Genomic DNA, 17,546 nt, shown 5'->3' with positions numbered 1-17,546 from the left:
ATGTCTCCTTACCCACCATACACATGAGCACTCAGCTTGGCAGCAGCTTTCTCCTCCAGTTGAAAATGCCAAACTCCCTGAAAACAAAAAGGTTCAGTTGTTGAAATGCCAGGTGCCCGATCCCGCTCTTCCCTGATGTTATCTGTTATCTGTTGAGAGTCCCCTGCATATGAAGTCAGTTGATTAGCTGGCTGAAGCCACCAATGTATATGGGGTCCTTTAGTGTCCCTGTCAAAACATGAGAAGATCTATACTTCTGTCTCGCTCCTGTCAGGAGAGCTGAGGCCGGTCCGGGTGATGCGATCCTCATGAGACACACACACACGTTACTCCAGCCTGAGACTCCTTTATACTGGACGATTATCGTCTGCTAATATTCCTAGGTCTATTGGTTTCAAAATAAATAAGCCTGGGTAAACCGACTACCAATCACCCATTCGTCACGCGAAATGATTTTTAAGCTTGATTAGGAATCATCGTTCTCGACAGCACTTTTTGTGACACACTGAGCGCAACATACCCAGGACGTTGGGCATGGGTCGGATCTTTAACTTGTGACAAGGGTATTGGTGGCAGTGGCTGTCTCCTAGTGCTTCGGTGATCGTGAAAAGCACGTGGCTATCGGTGGTGGGCGTGCGGGGGTTAAGCCGGCGTTACCGTTTTACCTGTCAGCTAGGTGGTCAGTGGTCTGTCCCTTGATGTTGGTGCAGGAAAAACAGGAGAGTCAGGAGATATGTTCAACAGTAAAACAGACGGACTTTTACTTATTCAGTATTCAAGAAGGTACACAGCCATCATGGTGGTATACAGAGATTATACGGCTCCACAGACAGGAAAATAAAAAACGAATGCAAACATACAGCCACATATGAGGTGTGATAACAGCAAGTGCGAACAGAGCCCATCTTGTTGACCAAGCTGACACAACAGAGGTGACTTCCTCTATCCCACTGGGGTGGTGTTCCCGAGCAGACCCCAGAGTTCCTGCTCCCTCTGACCTTCATGTAGTCAGCCCTTCTGTACACCCATCTTCATTATGGGGGACCCGTCTCCAGCCCGTAATCCTCCTGCATCCACAACATTGAATTTCATGTAGGCTAAGGTGCAGTGCAGACCAGGGAATTCAATCTGCCTAAAGAGATGCAAGACATAAGACTGCGTGCCCACAATCAGGGTTCATAGCATTTTGGACATAACGCGTTTTCCCTGCATCCAAAATTCTGCATTGTACAGTACAAGCATAGTGGATGGATTTCCAGAACTTACATGCCCACTGTGCTTTTTTTTCCCGCAGCAAAAACTGATCTGTGGTGCAGCTTCCCGAGCCGCAGCATGTCAATTCTTTGCTGTGGAAACGCAAGCGTCCTCTCAAAGAGAACACACCGAGACACAGTAACTGCCCGAGCCTGGATCGTGGGTTTGAGCAGCCATGGTCTTCCACGGAGGAGACTCGTGGCCCCGTAGGTCAGGACCCGCCGCATCCAGGATGCAGCGGGTCCTGATTGTATGCACATACCCAAAGAGGTCGTACATGTGGTTTTGGGTCAGTACAGGTGCCATACAGCCCGCTGGAGCGGGGGGTTGGAATTCCCTTAAATGTTTCCGGCGTGGGCACTCGCCAAGGGCCAACTGTACTTTGACTAAAACCTGAGGTAACAGCAGTTAGGTCACTTAGACTCCGCCCACTAAACTATTCTGCCCAGGAACAACAAGGCCTGTGCCGCATACCTCATGTAAATAATGTAAGCTGCTGTTACTGACTATAAATCACTATGATAGGACCCAACTCTGGGGTATTACAATTGTTCACTGCTGCAAACACTGACAACCCATGTACACAAAACAATCTACAAGTATCAATTGTTCTGTGCAGATTGGAAGAAGTGCAGCGTCATGTGTAAACAGGAAATTAAACAATCACCGGTAGCCAAACATGTAGCCGATTGGTGGTCATTTTATGGCTGCAGGTCAAGGAGTGTAAACCCACCTTAAAGGAGTTGTCCAGTCTAAAGTGATGTCTGAAGTCACTCTGACTGCGGATTTAGGAATCCTCCCAGCGCAGACACTGTGCGCTGCGAGGATTTATCTGTCTCCGAGACGGAAACGGCTGTCACGTGAAGGCAATTGTGGAATATGCATGTTTCCGACCAGGAACCGACTAATGGGCGTGGCCTCACTCATTACAATAGTATGGAGTGGGCGTGTCCAACTAGTAGGCACGGCTGTCTAGTGGGCGCAGCCTTGTTCAACGCATTTGTAGTGAGTGAGGCTGCACCTACTCGTCAGGTTCTAACCGGGAACTTGCACATTGCACAATTGTGGTCACATGACTGTCATTCCCGATCAGAAAACAGCGAATCCTTGCAGAGCAGTGCACATGTACTGGATGGATTTATAAATCTGCAGACACAAAGTAACACAGAGGGGCTGCAGACTTTTCATTTCACACCAAACAACTAGTGTTGAACGGACCCGGATCCGCACGGTTCGAGTGCCCGATCCGCGTCCGACCAGTACCCGGGATTCACGATCCGGATATAGAATATATATATATATATATAGATATAGAATATATATATATCTATCTATCAGATAGAGAGATATATATATATATATATATATATATATATATATATATTATATCTATATATATATATATTATATATATATTATATATATATATATCTCTATCTCTACCTATCTATCTCTTTTATCATGCTACTAAAAAGTGCTCTTCTGTGACAGCGTAACTTGGGACTGTGCACCCCATCAAGCAATGCCAAGTTCCTGTAAAAGTTGAAACATCCAATTCATGTGTATTCCCAAGCAATAAAGTAATCAAATAAGAAAAGGCCAGATCAGAAAATCAAAAGGATTTGTATGGTTAACTTTCAAGCACCATTTGTGAGATACATTAAAATCTGAAGTGCTCAACTGCACTCATGAGAAAATTCATATTTCATGCTTGAAATAGAGTATTGTACATCGATTTAATACTTCTTAGTTCAGCAAGAAGAGACGGAAGATTTACACATCGTAAGAAATAAATAGAACTCTGGTATGAGTCGATCATTGGGGGGATAAGACCCCATGTGCAGCTAAAAAGAATCTACAGAAAGTTATTCTGTCAAAACTCAACTCGGACCAAACAGACTTAACAAAACACAGAGTTCGGGCGCTTTAAGTATCAAATTACTAGCGTGCACATCACTGTGCCCAGGTATACTCGGTGCTCAGCCCACTACAAGATCCTCGCAGTGTTCGGTCAGCTCACATTGGGGGTAACAACAGCGTGATCGGAAGGAGTGTGCACCAAAGAGGAAAAACCCCACCAACCCTCTCTTGGAAGTGATCCGATTATGACTGACTGCATGTTGGTGAAGAGCCGAATTGCCTACTTCGTACCGCCTATTGGGGTTCAGGTCAAGTCAGAAAGTCAGAGTCCCAAACCGAACTTTATCTGCAATCTAGCTTAACCCACTGAGTGTTGGCTCATCTCTAGTTATAATCAAATTAAAAGGATCCAGTGTCTGGAATCCCCACCAATCCTAAAATTAAAAAGAGACAGCAATACTGATTTCCAGGCCACCCGTCTGTGAAAGGATCGTGTGGACTGGGGACATACATAGGGTAAAAAAGGGAAAGGGGTACAAGTGCAGTGCTTAATCAGTACCGTTAAAGCTATGTTCTCCTCAGGGTTGGGGGGGTCCAAACATTAAACTCCCATAGATACCAATGTTATCAATAATACATAAATATCTTCTGGATGTGGTAAAATAACACTCAGATCTACCAGACATTTTGCTTTCAAAACTTTATAGAATCCGGTTTCCTACTGGAAAGGACTTGGTAATAAATCGGTTAGGAGAGAGACGCAGGCATAATTACTAGCCTCGTATATTCAGTCCAGTCCTCTTCCAGCTAGTGTCTGACTAACAGCTGGAAAGCCTGGCCAGTATTCACGTCATACAGTTTCTTTAGGCTTCATTCACGCTGCTCTATAGAATGTGGAATAAAGTGAAAGACCCGGCTACGGATCACTAATAGCCAGCTCAGTGTGCTAGAGCAGCGGAAAATCTGTCAAGTCCCGCAAGACCCCAAAAATACATATGATGATCATCAGTAATCTCTACACTGACTGAGCAGGTCTGTCACCATATAGAATTCAGTCTGTCACTGTACAAGCGTGCCTGGCTGTCAGGAACGGTGTCAGTGCGTTTCCAGCCACATCTCATCCAGCCTGCTGTCTGTCTCCATTGTATCTTATTTTTTCTGCCTGTCAATGATGCCTCCCTGAAGGGGGCAACGATGCAGAGAGATAGGGTGAGGAGGACAAAAGGATTGAAGATGCTATGTGTAAGGGTGAATCCTCAGGGATAAGTGATTTACTGTATAAGAAAGGCTCCCGACTGCTAGTGAAGAATGATTTCAACTGGATGAAATGACCTGCAACGTGTCAGCTGGTTACAAAAGCAGTTCAAGTGTGACGTACGAGACATTTGGCAGACTGTCGAAAGCGCCCAAACAAGTTACATCTCCCCCTTTTACCTCCAGCAGCTATAAATATTGGTGACCGCATCAAGTAAGATCTAAAGGATTAGAAACTCTACATGCAGTACATATACAGTACATAGGAACACTTGTTACCATTCATAACTACAGTAGCAAACCCTAATGATTATCCCCGATCTAGAAAAAATAAAGTAACATTATAAAAGAAAATTCCCAAAATTTAACAAATCACCAATTTGTCTATAGAGCTAATCGGACAGGTGCGTGTGAGCATGTGCAGAAGCTCCGCTGCTGTGACAGGACATGGCAGTATTATCTCCAGGTCACAGCAGCGGAGCTTCTTCTGCACATGCTCACACGCACCTGTCCGATTATTTTAGGACAATTTTCTGGGAGTAACAAGTAAGTAATTCTATAGTGATGTAAAGACGTGAGATTTACTAATTCAAAGTATTTAAAATTTTATTTATATTGACATTTACTTCTGTTATTTATTCTTTAAAACTCCTTCCAGGGTAGGTCTTCTCCCACTGACCCTTCTGATTCAAGGGAATCTGTCAGTATGATCAGCCCTCCTAAGCAGTCTATAAAAGGCATACAGGTCAGAGGAAGCGGAATAAAATGATACCTTGATATCTATGATCCAATATCTTATTCCAAGGGAAATCCACGGTTTTCCCTTTATGTAAATAAGCTGTTGAGATCTGTGACAGATTTATAGATCTTAATAAGTTGCTGCTTTATTTAAATGAAAGGAGGCATTACGAGTGTGAGACATATTAGGAGGCCGGACTGTCGGTCACTACATGTCTCACACTGGTGACTCTCTCATTTAAAAAGTAACCTCTGTTGGCAGATTCTCATTGAGAAATGTTTTACAGCCCATAGATCTTAAAAGGAATCTGTCAACAGGTTTTGCCACTTAATCTGAGAGCATCATAATGTAGGGGCAGAGATCCTGATCCCAGTGGTGTGTCATTTACTGGGCTGCACAGTGTAGTTTTGATAATCTACTGCTAATCAAACAGTGATTTTCTCATTAGCGAACTACTGGGCGTGCTGCAGGTAGTCCAGCATATTCATGAGCTCTGTATAACTGCTAGATCTGCAGCAGAGGAAACACTGATTTTATCAAAATGACAACAAACAGCTCAGTAAGTGACATCGCTGGAATCAGGGTCTCTGCCTCTACATTATGATGCTCTCAGATGGGAGAGCAAAAACCTGGTGACAGATTCCCTTTAACTGCTCATTTAGAAAAAACAGATTTCTCGGAAATACATGGGATTGTAATATCAAGGCATCATTATTCAGCTTTCCATGACCTACATGCCTATATGGAAGGCTTAGGAGGGTTGATTATACTGACAGATTGCCTATAAAGTGGACACAGCTCTGTAAGTTGTGTTCTTACTCCCTTTCAGCTGTATTTGTCAGCATTCCTGCACCGCATTAAATTGTAAGGCTACTTTCACACTTGCGTTCAGCGGAGTCCGTCACTATGGAGAATAGCGCAGTCTGTTAACACACTGCGCTATTCTCCATAGACTTGTATGGACGACACACTGTAACGCAAGTCTCAGCGTTGCATCCGCTGGAAGACGCAGCGTCGTTATTTTGACGCTGTGCCGGGCGGGAGGAACGCAGCATGTAATGTTGTTTTGAGCAGCGCAATCCGTTGGATTTCACTGCGCATGCCCTCTCTGGCTCCCTGCACCCGTAACCAAGGTAAATATCGGGTAACCAAGCAAAGTGCTTTCCCGATATTTACCCTCGCTACGTGTGCAGGGAGCCCGACACTTCCCCGCTTGGCTCCGCCACCTCCCGCACTCCACTCCGCATAATACATACTCCATGTGTACATATACACATACACACACACACACACACAAGCACACTCACCGGCCCTCAGTGCCATGGCCCCGCTCGGCTCCACCCACTCCTCACTCCGCCCCCCGCACACATTCTCGGCGGCCGAGCGATCAGCTGATGACCCGGCGGCCGGCTACCGGGAGCGATCAGCTGATCACCCAGCGGCCGGCTACGGGGAGCAATCAGCTGATCACCCGGCGACCGGCTGCTGTGAGCGATCAGCTGATCGTTCACAATAGTCTGCCGCCTGTAAACTGTAAAAAAAAAAAATCAAAACGGATTCCGTTGTTTTGCAGCATCCGTTGCGCCACTATATGCAACACATCCATTGCATCCGTCACACAACGCAATACAACGGATACCGTTCAACGCAAGTGTGAAACTAGCCTTAGTGTGCATAGAAGAAAACAGGATGTACAGAGGAAGCGATAGGGAGGGGAACTAGACCAGCCAAGGTTAAAGTACAGCCACTGTGACAATAGTTAATGGTAAGCTGGTGGGCTTAATTTGAGGAGGGGGATTGAATAGTAGCAGCATTACAGTAACTGACACTGGGGAGTTTATTATGGCAGACACGTTTTTTTGGGATGGCATTGTGCCAGCCACTAAGCCATGCATACACCTTGGTTGATGGATATTTATGTGGCAAATAAGTGGCTCTTAGGCTTTTATGCGCAAGCTGCACACATTTTTGGTAAAGTTTCGTAGTCACAAAGATGCACCCAAACACATGCATTTCCTTCCCCCAGCAAAGTCTATGAGATTTCTATTTTGATGTCCGCACAGTGCATCTTTTTTTGGCTGCGTTTTTGATGAAGCAGCATGTCAATTCTTTTTGCGTTTTGGAGGACTGGCAGATAAATCCCCCACTAACTTGGGGTCGGTGGGAGATCGATACCTGGTATCTGGCCAGATGCTGGTCCCCATATAAAGTCTATGGAATAGAATCTGGCACAGAGGGAAAGGAATAAGCGCTTCATACTTACCAAATCACTGGGGCGGCTGTCACACTGCTCTCACAGCCGCTCATTCACTTCCCGAGCAGCTCATTCACTTCCCGAGCCGCTCATTACCTTCATTGAATATGCACTGCCTCCCCTGCCCACCAATGTATGTGATTGGTTGCAGTCAAGACGCGTCTCCATGCTGAGTGATAGCGTGTCTGACGCTTCCAATCATAGACGCCGGTGGGTTGGTCTATGTTTTACAGTAAAATAAAAACAATTGGGGTAGGGTCCCCCCATATTATGATACCCAGCACAGGAAGCCATGGCTACAGGCTGCAGCCCCCAGCCACGCACTTATCTTGGCTGGGTATCAAAATAAGAGGCTGGTATTCTCAGGCTGGGAACACCCATGGTTATTGGGCGCCCCCCAGCCTAAAAATATCAGCCTGCAGCCGCCCAGATTTGCCGCATCCATTAGATGAAACAGACCTGACACTTCACCCAGCTCTTCCCAATTGCACTGTTGCGGTGGCAATTGGGTAATAAGGAGTCAATGGCAACCTACTATTGCCCCTAAGCCCTAAATTAGTAATGGGAGGCGTCTATAAGACCCCACCATCACTAATCTATAAGTAAAAAGAAAAAACACAAACTCTGAAATAATCCTTAATTTGAAATAAAATACAAAAAAAGTCCCCTCTTTCACCCCTTTATTAACCCCCAAAGCATCCCTGCAGGTCCGATGTAATCCACACAAGGTCTCACGACACTTTCAGAACTGCTACATCTGAATTCACACTGAGCGTCCATAGAACATGACTGCCCGCTGTGAGGTTCAAGCAGACACTGAGTGCGATCAGCGGTGACATCACTCAGATTAGCCATAGCTGGAGTCCTTTACCTGTGACCGCAAATACTGAGTGACGTGACCACTGATCATGCAGCTCACTTTAATTGCTGCATAATAAAAATGTAAATGAGATAAATGAAAAAGAACACTGATCAAAATTAGAGAACACTTTCAGATACCTGCAAGTTATTGGTGTTAATCTGGCACCTGGTGCTAATTTCCTTAACTGTCCAACAAACTATGTAACTGGCAGCCTAATTTTCCAGTTTGCACTGACTTTGCAAAAATGGTGTGCCGTTCCAAAGTGACGGAAACCCTCCAGCAGCAGGTTGTCCAGATGAATTCCAAAGGGGTGACCCTATCAGCCATAGCAAAAGAAGTTGGTCATTCCAAGTCTGTGATTTCGAAAATATTGCATCTTTACTCTTTACAACATCACAAACTCTTTCAAGTCCCCAAAGAAGGCTGGTCGACCTCGAAAGACAAATGCAAGAAAGGACAGTATACTCTCCATGGGTAATAGTTTTAACACTGCAGCTGGAATTACTCGCCAGTTCAGCACTGAACAGGGTAAGGATCTGTCTCGTCGTACAGTGTCACGACGTTTAAGAGCATTTGGACTTTAACCGCATTCTGCAGTGACCAAACCTCTCATTAGCAGAAAGAATCAAAAGGCTAGACTCACCTTTGGTGAAGAGCATGTTGTGTGGACAGAGGAGAAGTGGTACGCAGTTCCCTTTAGTGATGAAAGCAAGTTTAATTTATTTGGATCTGATGGGAAACATGTTTGTCAACATACTGGGGAAAGACTGAACCCAAAGTGTGTTAAGAAGTCAGTGAAGGGCGGTGGAGGAAGTGTCATGGTTTGGGGGAATGTTTTCTGCATCAGGAGTTGAACTTCCCATACAGCTACATGGCAGAGTGAATGCAAGTGTGTATCCAAACATTCTTCAACAACACCTGGTTCCTTGCTTGCGGTCATCACTCAATCAGACAGCAATTTTCATGCAGCATAATGTCCCCTGTCACAACGGGTAAAGCAATTCCTTGAAACCGTAAACATTGAAACAATGAAATGGCCAGCCCAGAGTCCTGATCTAAACCAAATAGAAAACCTCTGGAAAATCCTTGGTGGCAAAGTTATGGCCAAGAAACTCACAAAACAGTCAAATAACTGTGGAAGAGACTGGAATTAGAGTGGACCAAAATCACACCAGAGCAGTGTGAGAGACTAGTGATGTCCTGTGGCCACAGAAGTGCTGAAGTCATTCAAAGCAAAGGCCTGTACACTGCCTACTGATTGGTGACAGTTTCCTTGAGAAAATGTAGGTATAATCTTTCTCTGTGCAACAGACATTGCTATTCTCTCATTTTGATCACCATTTTTTAGGCAAAATAAAGGTTTTATGGTGATAAACTTTGGATCTTTTCTAAATCACTGTTCTAGTGGCATAGTGTGCACCTTTAAAAAAAACAAAAAAAAAAAAACAAACAACCTTCAAATTTTGATCAACGTAGATTACATTATTTCTGAAAAAAGCAAGTGATCATTGTTCTCTAATTTTGCTCTCCAGTGTATACGCTGCCGCAGCACATCCATCAGTAGTATCCGTATACACCATATTCTGAGGATTCTAGATTGTGGAGCGCTTTCTCCTGCTGATCTTTTGTTTTACACTGGCTTCTAACCAGTCTCTATTAATAAGACCTTTGTGAAGCGGGCAGACAATGTATGCAGCACAAGTAGCAGGTGCTCGCGGCACAGAATCCCCTTCCTGTCTGGAGTACTATATCATTAGGCAAGTTGATCATTCACACAATCAGGACAATCAGCTAAACTCTGCAAGAAATCCTACATAGAATTCAAAGCTTAGGGATTACATGTTTCCAAATTACTGTCACAGCAGGGCTGCTTTATAAAAATAGGTGCCCGCTCAAAACATACCTCCCACTATGAACCTAAAAACCCAATTACAAAAATAAAGCACAGCATGCGTGAAAATATTCCACTTTCCAAAGATTTAGAAGGCTTCGCAGGGGGCCTTATATTTTGTAAACTGCACAGTACTTAAGTATGGATCTTTCTACCTTTTGTGCATCTAGAAATAAACATAATACAGAGGCACGCTGGCGCTTACGCTGCATCATCCGTAAATGGCGTGGGTGCGTAAAAAGCCAGAAGCACTAAATCAAGGGTTTCATTACCTAAAGAATCACGTCAAATAGGTGAAGGCTAGAATTACAGAGTTAGGGAGCACAGCACCGCAGCACTACAGCATTTTCAGACATTGTAGGAAAAAAAAAAAAAAGGAACAGTGAATAAAAAGATAAAACTTTTGTTAAAAAAAAAAAATGAAAAAAAAATTAAATTTTAAAATTTTCATTTATTTTACACACTAGTAAATTTGTTTCAGTATAAAAAAAAAATCTGTATCAAACCTATTGTATTTATTAGACATGCATGGTAATAATCCAGGTTAGATCAATAAAAAAAAAATCAGTATACACACGAAAGATATATTTATATATATATATATATATATATATATATATATAAATAAATAATATATCTTTCGTGTGTATACTGATATATATATTATATATATATATTTCGTGTGTATACTGATTTTTTTTATTTATCTAACCTGGATCATTACCATGCATGTCTAATAAATAAAGAATAATATTATGTGTATATATATATATATATATATATATATATATATATATATATATATATATATAATATTATTCTTTATTTATTAGACATGCATGGTAATGATCCAGGTTAGATAAATAAAAAAAATCAGTATACACACGAAATATATATATCAGTATACACACGAAAGATATATTATTTATTTATATATATATATATATATATATATATATATATATATATATATATATATATATATATATATAAATAATATATCTTTCGTGTGTATACTGATTTTTTTTTTATTGATCTAACCTGGATTATTACCATGCATGTCTAATAAATACAATAGGTTTGATACAGATTTTTTATATATATATACACACACACACACACACACACACACAGGTATAAAGAAAGATCAAGAGAAAAGTAAAAAAAAAAAAAACCACACACCTTACCATTGTATGACATGCACAATGCTAGGATTCTGCTTTTGCAGTCATGTGATGACTGCGTGAACCAGCATAAGCAACTCCTTCCAGTGTCTATACACTTTTAGGAATAGGAATCTAGTCAGCATGTGACCACAGTATAAGATCATGTGACAACCACTCACACCACCAAGCAGAGCGAAATCCTAACAGTGTGTATATTACACAAATAACATTCTGGATGCAGACATAATTGTTGAGGACTTCCTTATGGCTGGATCGGTTACATGACAAAGACCAATGCAAGTGATGGAACCCCCCATTACACAGATGTAAATCTCACCTTATTCTGTCCCTTTAAGTAGAATAACAGTACCATGAAAAAAAAAAAACAATCGTTCAAGAGAGTGTTCTGAAGTGAGTGACAGCTCATAAGGCAGCAAACCATCCTTAGAAAGAAAGAAATGGCTGAACAGCACATTTATAGATTTCTAGAAGTCAATAATATGGGACTTTACAAGGTGAAAGCTCTGTAAAGTGCACCCATAATGATAATACACCCCCTCCATACAGGCCAGGACTAGTTTTATGGTAGAAGTAACCTGTCTGCATTGTGTTTGGAGGTCTTATGGAGGGCTGCCTTGCTATTATCACACTGGGAGAATGACAAATGTTCCACGTATATACCCTATGTTATCTGACATATGAGAAAAAAAAAAAAAAAAACAATTGTGCATTATCCAAATGGAAGTAGTAAGAAGACAATACATTGTCCTCAGGACAATAAAAGTGGCTTCAAGTAACATAACCTTTTATAGGTGTATCACATCAATTTTATGCTAGGCCTGACCCAGATGGCCCCGGATCACAAAGGAGCACCATTACCAGCAGCTCATGGCCTGATCTACACTGTCATATGGTCAGAGAGCAGCCAAGATGGGAAATTCACAGCAACCAAACTGTATTAACCGTGTAATGAAATAAACATTTCAGGAGTCAATGCAAAACAGAGAAAAATCTAATTCTAGACAAAAAGTAAAGTTAGAAAATGCCCTCACCGCAGTGCGGGGGAGGGAGGGTGGTCGGGAGCAATCCAATGTGTCCGTACAATGAGGATATCAGAGTATGCACAAAAACAAAAAGGCCAAAAAAGACTAAGGCCCTGTGCGTACGCTGCGTTTTTTGCCGCGGTTTTGCTGCATAAATTGTTGCAAAAAATGTTCATAACCTTTCTGCAGACCTTTCCCAGCAGAACCTATGGTAAAAAAAAAAAAAGTGCTGTGCGCACACTGCGTTTTTTTCTCCCCCTACCGGTTTTGCTGCAGAGCTTATGTAGAGCGTCACTTCTTTTCCGCAGGTAACTGTGGTTTTTGCCATAGATAAATGGTAAAAAACTGCAGGTTACAACCTGCGGAAAAATTGCGGCAAACTGCGGTAAAACCACATGCGGTTTTCGGGTGCAGTTTGCTGCGGTTTTTGCCATGGGTGTGGTAATCTTTCAGAGGGTCCAGGTTTTTCTTAAGAAAAATCCATTTTCTAGTGCGCACAGGACCTAGTTCACATGCAGCATTATGGCTGTGTTATTTTTTCTGTAGCGAAGACCTGGACTTAAGGCCCTGTGCGCACTTGCCAGTGTTTGCCGCGGATTTGCTGCATGTTCCGCTGCAGAAAATGTTCATAACATCTCTGCAGTGATTCACCAGCAAATCCTATGGGAAAAAAAAATGCTGTGCTCACTATGCGGATTTTGACAGCTGCATGTTTAGCTGCGGGATTCCCACAGCAAAAACAATTGCATGTCACTTCTTTTCCGCAGGTCCCTGCGGTTTCGAGGGTGGGCAGATCAATCACCCACTGACTTGAGGATTGATCCCTGGTATCTAGCCAGATGCTGCTACCCATATAAAGTTTATGGGGAACATAATGGCCCAAAGGGGTAGGAGCAAGCGCTTCATACTCACCGATGACAGGGCGGCTATCACATTGCTCCCGCGGCAGCTCTTTCATCTTCCAGAGCCGCCACTCATTATTCCATCTCGTATTCACTCCTTCCCTGCTCACCGGTGGCTGTGATTGGTTGCAAGAAGACACACCCCCACGCTGAGTGACAGCTGTCTCAGTGCAACCAATCACAGCCGCCGGTGGGCAGGTCTATAGAGTACAGTAAAAATAAATAATTAAAAAAAAAAAAAAACACCAGCATGCCGTCCCCCCCCCCCCAATTTTGATAACCAGCCAGGATAAAGCCTCACAGCTGGGGGCTGGTATTCTCAGGATAGGGAGCCCCACATTATGGGAAGCCCCCCAGCCTAAAAATATCAGCCAGCAGCCACTCTGAATTGCCGCATTCATTAGATGCGACAGTCTCGGAATTTTCCCGTCTCTTCCCGTTGCCGTAATGCGGTGGCAATCGGGGTAATAAAGGAGTTAATGGCAGCAGCCCATAGCTGTCACTAAGTCCTAGTTTAGTGATGGCAGGCATCTATATGACACGCCCTCATCACTAAACTGTAAGTGAAAGTAAATAAGCACAAACACCCCAAAAATCCTTTATTTGAAATAAAAGACAAAAAAGCCCCCTCTTTCACCTCTTTATTAACCCCTAATAACAGCCCTCCAGGTCTGACGTAATCCACAAGGTGTCCCACGACGCTTCCAGCTCTGCTACACCTGGCACTCACAGTGAGCACCATAGACCATGACTGCTCACTGTGAGGGTCAGGACGCAAGTGTAGTGAGCCGCCGGAATCAGCGGTGACTTCACTGATGTGCTTTGCAGTGACAGATGGAGAACGCCAGCGATCACTGCACATCAGCTGACTGAAGTCACCGCTGATCTTATACTCACCTTCTCCTGTGAGGCTGCCTCCGGACACTGCTCTCCTGCTTCCAGGCCGACTCATGCATATGCAGTTATGCAGTGCACAGCTGACCCGGAAACAGCAGAGTGCCGGAGGCAGCCGTGCGGTACAAAAGCACGTCCCGGAGACTAAAGCACCACGGACAGCAGGAGTGGGGAGAACTGTGAAATCCCGCAAAGAACAACCTGTGGCAATTCTGCACAAAATCCAATACGCAACATACCGCATGCGGATTTCAGTGCGGATTTTTTGAATTTTTTTCCCCGCAGGTGGGGAAATCTTTAAGAGCCTGCGGAATTTTCTTAAGAAAATTCCTGTTTCCAGTGCGCACAGGGCCTTAGGCTGTAAAAACACCACATTCAACACACTTGTTTCGCTTTTCGCAGCATTTTTGATGCATTTGAGGTGCAGATTACATTTGTTCGTTGTGTACAGTATACGATTTAAAATAGTTTTATTCACCAAATATGCTGCAATAACGTTTGTCGAGCTGCAAATACGAAGAATTGAAATGTTGCAGATTTCAAAAACAATACTAAAATTCAGTCTGGGATAAAAAAAAAAAAAAAGGATGAGCAATCTCATAGCTTTTGCTGGTACTGTAAAACACAGTTTTTAATCTGCCTAAAAGGAAAATAAAAGCTGCTCGATGTGAACAGTCAAAGGCCAAGTTTCCAAAAATTCATCCTTGGAACTTATCTTAATGATGCTCTCACTAACCAGATTTGTTGCAGAAATCTCTGATAATCCTATAGATCTGACTATTCTTTATTTAAAAAAAAATTAAAAATTAACGTGAAAATGAGTTTGGTTTATATCGACACTAATACATTAGGGAAGTAATACAAAATATGTAATGAAAATAAAGATATAGCAGAGCTGAATTATGTATCATGACAGACACTTCCAGATCTCATATCGCAAAGCTCTCATTCTCTCCACACACTGATTGCCGATAGATGTGGTCTGCAAGTGTTTGCAAAGATACTTAATCAGCTCTACTGTATTGCCAAACAAGTCTATAAAATAATGCTATAGAACCAGATGGCATTATTTTTTATAGGATTGTTTCCAAGGGTGGAACAATCGCGGTCGTAGGGATTACAACGAGGCCCAGGGGTGCAGGGGGCCGGCCGACCCCAGCTTCATCTGGATGTGTGTCCAACTGCGCACATCTAGCTGAAATCCATCACGGTGTAGAGACACATTGGGTCCGTGCACTGCGATTCACGCTGCTTGCCAAAAAGTGGCCAGCAGCTTTATAAAAAATAAAAATAAAAAAAAAAAAAAAAATCAGTGTCCCTATGACTGAGGGTGGCACACAGTGCATAACACAGATAAGAAAAAAACAAAAACGAAACGAACCAAAACATTTACTGAGCTCTGCAGTCACTATTCTATGATTTGCCAAGTTTCACATGCTCAAACTTACTGGTTAAGGCCCCTTTTACACGTCAGTGATTCTGGTACGTTTGTGCTTTTTTTTAAACGTACCAGAATCACTGACATACGCAGACCCATTATAATGAATGGGTCTGCTCACACGTCAGTGATTTTTCACTGACCATGTCTCCGTGCAGCGTTCACGCGTGTCCGTGATTGCCGCACGTAGACATGTCCATTTTTTTCTGGCATCACTGATGTCCCACGGACCACGCAGTGGTGTGATCTGTGAGACACGTGCCAGAAAAAAAACGTGCTTTTAAAATAAAAATCATTTTTACTCACCCGGCGTCCAGCGATGTCCTCTGCAGCCCGTGCAGCCTGCTGCTTCTGAGCCGGCTCATTACTGTCGCGCATATTCATGATGCACGACACAGCCGACCCGGAAGCAGCTGCTGCAGGGGTCACCGCCGGCCGGATGCTGCACCGCGGGAGGATTCAGCACCATGGAGAGCGGGAGCGGGCGCAGGCGAGTTAATCTCTAAGTGCAATCACGGGCCACGGAGAACGGAGCCTGGATTGCACTTAGACAACCCACGTGTGCCGTGAATCACGGCACACGGAGGGACATGTGCGTGTTTTACACGCCAGTGAAAAACGTCAGTGTTTTTCACTGACGTGTGACACGGGCCTAAGGGTCATCTTTAAAAAGAAGGTACTAGAAGAAACAAAAAAAATATTTGCCCAAGGGTGTGTGCGCACTTTGTGTCGAGGTAGTTACAGTTCTAAACGCTTCCTCTGGCAGAAATGGTTTGTCAAATTTGGTTTTGATCACAAAAACGCTATAAATACGCTTACGTTTTTACCGCGATTTACCTGCTTTTTCAGTGCTTAAAGTCAGATGTGTTTTGACTAAAAATACAATGTTTAATAAAGTTTTAACATACAAACACTATAAAAAAAAGGGAATAAATGATAAATAAGAATAATAGCAAACAGAAAATGGCTTATTTTATTAAAATGATAACTTTGTGATAATTATGCATATAATTACATTGATTGATTATCATAAATTTGTCGGACTATGTGTGTGTGTGTAAAGGGACATATTATGCTATTAATATTTTGTCAAAAACGCATGCAATTAAGTGGTCCAAAACGCATGTTTTCTGCATCAAAAAAGCATGAAAAACGATAGAATTTTGAAGTTGATTGCGTTTTGCAACTTCTCATTGACTGTTAGCAAAACGCTGCCCAAATGGCAAAAACAATTGACATGTTGCTTCTTTAAAACGCTGAATTTTTGCCCAAAAATATGCAAATTAAACGCTGTGTTTTTAAGAGCATAGTGTGCACAACGAATCCCTATTTCCCATAGACTTTGCTTGAAAATCAAAACGCATGCCTTTTGGCATTAAACCGCTGCAGTTCAAAACGCTGCGGAAACGCATGAAAAAACGCAAAGTGCGCACATAGCCTTAAAGCGAATGTCTGTCTTATGGTAAAAGTCTGTAGTCACTTGGCTTCCGCACCGTGCTCTTCCTCCAGCACATCTAGTTGCAATATGGATAAAATAATACAAATTGCATACTTGGTGTAACGTGCACACACTAAGGATTTAGAAAACTACTGTCACACGGAGTGACTGCCGACTTTTAGCAGAAGAATGAACAACCTATTTGAATTACTTCTCCCATGATAGAACTGTATCACCTAAGCACAAGTATAGATACACAGTAAAGTGTTGCTGAATCAGCTAGCCAAAATTGCAACAAATAGTGGTCTTTTGTGGAGGGTCAACTTAAGAAAAGAGGTCCAATATGTGGAATATAAGGTTGGAAGGAAATCTCATGGGGTTCATGTTCTCAGGATCCACGAGGTTTAAAAGGTTGAACCCGTATCATTTATCATTCATTACCAATCCTATGAATAGTGTATGACAGCTACTCGTCTCCAAGAGCCAAGACAGTTCTAGGGATAGATCCTCCATCAAATAGATATCTACATCCAGACAACATACATAAAGTG

At 42.8% G+C, this 17,546-nt stretch overlaps 1 protein-coding gene across 2 annotated transcripts in view; it reads right to left on the bottom strand.

Moving 5' to 3' along the window:
- ARB2A (ARB2 cotranscriptional regulator A) overlaps positions 1–17,546 on the bottom strand; it is a 631,322-nt gene that overhangs the window by 594,394 nt on the left and 19,382 nt on the right. The gene's annotated exons all lie outside the window — the stretch shown is intronic.

Source organism: Anomaloglossus baeobatrachus, chromosome 1 (genome assembly GCF_048569485.1).
Source record: "Anomaloglossus baeobatrachus isolate aAnoBae1 chromosome 1, aAnoBae1.hap1, whole genome shotgun sequence".
In the NCBI taxonomy this organism is placed as follows: domain Eukaryota; kingdom Metazoa; phylum Chordata; class Amphibia; order Anura; family Aromobatidae; genus Anomaloglossus; species Anomaloglossus baeobatrachus.
Note: the sequence above shows the minus strand (reverse complement) of the source record. Positions and strands in the feature narration are given on the sequence as shown.